Here is a 5,052-nt window from a genome sequence, read left to right as displayed (position 1 = left end):
TGAAAATCTACAGGAACAAAATCACGGTTGAGAAATCATATTGCAAGCATGTTTTCGGTTGAAAGAATATGCCATTGACCTCACCACATCTCAACCAACACCATTTCATGACCATGTCACCCCTTGTTTCCATCAATAAATCCACTTAGGAAAGGGAAATAAAAAAGAAGTATAAAAATAAAAGATAGGAAAGCATATAATATCCCAAGGGCCATACCATTAGTAACCTACCTCACCTACCACTCCAAATCCCCATTTCCACCCCTTCCACTCATACTTCAACACCTATTCCTCCTCCAAGCAAAAGAAAAACAAAAAATTCAGAAAAAGGTAGCTACAGGATTTCCTGTAGTACTACAAGAAACCATGTAGCAGCCTATATTGTGACATCATAAGTCTCTAGGATCCTCCTTCAACACCCATGTAGAGGAAGAGTAGCAACACACCTGTAGGCACTATGGAACCTATCCAAAGCTCAGCAGTAATAAAAGAGGCCAACACCTACACATCACAACAAGAAGACAACCTATCAGCAGAATCAAATCAACAAAACAAGAATAAAAGAGAAGATGTACCTGAACCAAAGGCAACACAATAGAGCCACCCTCCAGCATGCATCAACCAAGCAAAGGAAGCCACATGTATGGCACCTCATCTACACTCCCTCCTCAGTAAGAATATGATAAAAATTGTAGGAATATGAAAAAGTTGGTTTTATAAGCTGAAGGTGGTCAGTTAACTTGGCCACCCTCAGCCCGATAACAAAAAGATAAGTTCTAGGCAACTAAACAAGTGGCAAGGTCACATCAAAGGAAATAAATCAGAACGGTGGTCAAGTTACGTTGTATAAGAGTGAGTGATGATTACGAGAAAGGGATGCATGATAACTAATAGTGGGCCAATGGCCCAAAAGGATAAATTACGTACCCAACCAACCAACACATCGCTCAAAGAAATTGACCATAAATAGAAATATTCCCTAACTTTCATGAAATACATTGTTCATTTCAAGATTTTGAGAGGTGGGACCACCTGGAGGAGCCATCAAAGGAGAAATCTAGTCTCGGCCATCCTATAGTGAGCACCTACAAGAAACACGCGTAAACTACAAGAAATAGTGAGAATTGTCAAAAATTCTATGAGGGGGTGCCTTGGGTCCAACTATTCAAGAATTCTCCCCAAACAAGGCATTACAGTGAAAGGTAGGTGGTCCATATCCTCTGTGCTTTCATTTGAGAGAGGAAAGGAAAATAAATTTTCATTTCTTTCTAGTAATTACATTGTGCATAGAGATAAACATAATTATGTGGAGAAAGTGTGTGGAGTTAAAGGGAGAATTGTAGTCATCGCCCTCCTAAACTCTAAACCATCAGTCACCTAGGAAAGTTCTTAAGCGATATCCACCAAACTTCATACAATCAGATTAACAGAGAGAGAAGCTGATAGGAGGTGTCAACAGAAGGGAGCCCTCCAGAACAACTAGAATACATCTCCATCCTCCTGTGGTGGAGATATTTAGAAGGCATCAATGGTTGGGATTCTTCGAGTTACTTAGAGGATACGATGATGATGTAGCTTGGGAATTAGCAATGTCACTCACACCTCAAGCTAGAGTCAGTGCCACTGCTATAGTGAGAGGATTGTCAGTAAAAATTAACCCTGAAAGGATTAGTAGAATCACTACACTTCCTCTAGGTTTACAATGGAGAAAAGAGAATAAAGCTAGCAGCACTTATGCCAAGAAGAAATTTTTCTTGGAAGATGAGGAACTAATTGAGGACAAAAATGGGATTAGAAGGGAGAGCATTCCATATCATTGGGATGAAGTAAGCTATCACATTCTCAAGTATATTTCTTGTGAGGGAAGGTTTAGTATAGTCTATGGTTACCCGTTTAGACTCCTCCATGAGCTGCGATTTGGAGAAGAGTTACCTCCTAATAGAATACTTAGTGTGCCCTACTTTTTGTTGCAATAAATGATAGACATGAGCATCAAGGTATAGGAAGGAAAGCATCAACAACTAGCACATCATGGACTGATCAAGATCATATGGAAGATGCCCTAAGCCAATTAAGAATCCCTATTATATGGTCCACTTTTGCATACATGGATAAAGAAGATGTAATTCGAGAAATTGAGTATGAAAGATACCCAACCTCTAGTGGTGAGGAAGAGGAAGAAGAACCAGAATAGGAAGAGGAAGAAGAGTCTGAAGAAGAGGAAGAAGAACCTAAAGAAGGAGAAGAGGAACATGGAGAAGAAGAAGAAGAACCAGAGGAATAAGAGGAGGCAGGGATAAATGAAACAGAAAAAGAGAAGGATAGCAGGGAAGAAGCATAAAATGATGAGTCAAGTCATGAAATACATAGCAAGGAAGGAGAGGAATCCCCAAGAGTGTCTCCTGAACCCACAGAGAAGGAGGTAGTTGTTGCCTTGACTACTCTAAGTACACCCATAAAGTCAATAGGGAAGAGGGAGAGGCAGGCTCCCCTATACTTCAAAACAAGGAGGAGCACTAGCATAAAACAAGGAAGACCAAAAACACCTACTAAGACTCTTATCATCATTGAAGACTCACTAAGAGGACAAGAAAAGCTACTCTCCCCAAGAATGAGAGGTGAAGAGGGCACATCAAAACATGCTTCCTCGAGGTCATCAATCACCTACATTAAGATGCCTGTCACCAAGTCAACCTCAACAAAGAAAATTAAATAACCTTTGACCCCATTTCAAAAAGGGAAAGGTATCCTATAGGAAACACAAACAATCCTACAGGAAACTCTGTCAGAACTACTGGAAACACAAAAAAAGGAGCAAGAATGATAGCAAGGACAAAGGAAAGGAAAGGAAGCAGCAACACAAGTACAGGGGGAGACATATACTCCAAAGACAGTAAAGCGAGAATCCTAAGAGCTACAGGAATCTAGCTGATCAAGTGCTCAAAATTAGGCTCAAAAATAAAAGTTTCAGAAACTTGATAAACTTAGCTTTATATCAAAGAGCTCGTCATTCTGATTCCAATGGTGTGAACGACACTCAGATCTAAGCTCGTATGAAAAAGTTATAGCAAGTAAAAGTTCAAATTTGACTTGCTCACATAGCAGGATTGGATGATGTGGCAAGGTCCTTCAATGAATGAGGAGGCTCCAAGTGGCAAGTTTCCATTGGCCCTCGCATGTCACAAATCGCAATTGCAGGCAGATCAACATTAAAAATCAGCCCCCAAGCAAGGAAGGGTTGCGATGCAATAAGGAAGACGGTAAGACATTCAAGAATCAGCTAGAGGTGCAACATGATGGATCACAATCGCACATTGGTGAAGGGAGGTGTTACATAATTGGCCCTCAGAAGGTACCGGTTTACGCTGTGATCTCACATTTGGCACAACACTACAGAATCGACTTGGGCAGGTTTGGGTTGTGATGCGATATCACAATCGCAAATAACAACATGGTGCAAAGTCCCACATATACAAGACCCCGGTACTCCGTCGATTGTGAAAGGATCCCGGACGTGACACATTTATAAGCTCCAGTTAAGAGTTTCATCAGGTCCACCGAATCACAATCATATATCGCCCACCTGGTTCACATTCCATAAGACCGCAGGACTCCACCGATTGTGATTTGCTATGGACAATCGGTGCTGACGGATTATGGCCTGCCGTGTGGTAAAATTATCACTCAGTTAGCTGATTTTTGCAGCGAAAACGTGGGTTCCTATCGGATGTGGAGTAATATGTGGAATGAATAGTGGGAAAACTAGGAGAGGTCATAACTTTTTCAGTTTTTCACTAAATTGGATGGAAAAAGAGGCTAGATAGCCATTTTTGAGTATTCTAGACTGATTAGAGCAGGTTTCAGAAGCATTTGAGCAATTTGAACATAGATTTTTACACTTTTGAGCATAATAGAGAGGCCCAAGCTATTGGAAGATGGACCAAGGAGACGTAGCCCAGGAGGGTGAACTAGTTTATCATGTGCTTGTTGTAATGTATTTTCGATGATTTTATGTACATGTTTATGTTGTTGTTTAATTTCTGGTTTACGTTAAATTGCTCATAAAATTAACATAAAAACTCTTCATTTCACTTGCAAAAATTGATGAACCCTTAAGCACAATGAAATAATTTTGTTAATAATATGAGGAATATCTTAGCACTACAAACTAATATTCTAAATCACATCAAATTTGGTATCAGAGCACTAGGTTTTCTTTGTGAAAGAAGGATTTAATTGTTTGCAATTTTATGTCATGCTTACAAGGTTAAAACTCAAAAGAGGAGAAGGGACACTAGTTGGAAGCCCTAAATTTGGGTCAAGGGGAAGGAGAGCAAGGTTGCCACAATCTCCAAAACCAGTTCAACCTCAAGTTGCAGTTGAGACTCTAGAGATCATGTCTCATGAAGGAGAACCTACAAACATAACAGAAGATGAGAAGACCTTCAAAAATGATTTCTTTTCTATGATAGAGATGGTGAAGGTCCTCTATGAAGAGAGGAATACGAGGTTGCAAGGGGAATGTTCCAAACCTCCCAAAGGAGAAGGCTCTTCAGGAGGAGGTAATGGAAATGGAGTCAAACTTCCACCCTCTCCACCATCTTCTTCTTCACAAGCATCTGCACCCTTTTCCACTAACACAACCCTTACTCATACTCATCATCATACTTCAAAAGGAACTGGTAAATCATCTTTTTAAAACTTGATGTTAAATTCAAGTTGCCCATGTACAATGGTGAAGTGAATGCAAAGAAGCTTGATAATTGGATTCATCAGTTGGAGGCCTATTGTAGGATTCAAAACCTTCAAGAGGATGAAAAAAAGATTTAGTTAGCTTCCTTGAGAATGGAGGGTGCAACACTAGTATGGTGGGAATCAAAGACCCAAGAAGAAATTAAAAAACACGGTAAGATATCTATTTCTTGGAATGATTTCATTGTTGCAATCAAAAGAAAATTCTATCCTCTAGCTTATATGCAGAAAGCCATCATGAATTGGCAAAATTTTAGACAACTTAAAGGTCAAAATGTACAAGATTACACCCAAGAAATC

The sequence above is a fragment of the Pinus tabuliformis genome, chromosome 7, assembly GCF_031772625.1.
Source record: "Pinus tabuliformis cultivar Carrire ecotype Pingquan chromosome 7, CPIR1, whole genome shotgun sequence".
Lineage (NCBI taxonomy): Eukaryota > Viridiplantae > Streptophyta > Pinopsida > Pinales > Pinaceae > Pinus > Pinus tabuliformis.
Note: the sequence above shows the minus strand (reverse complement) of the source record.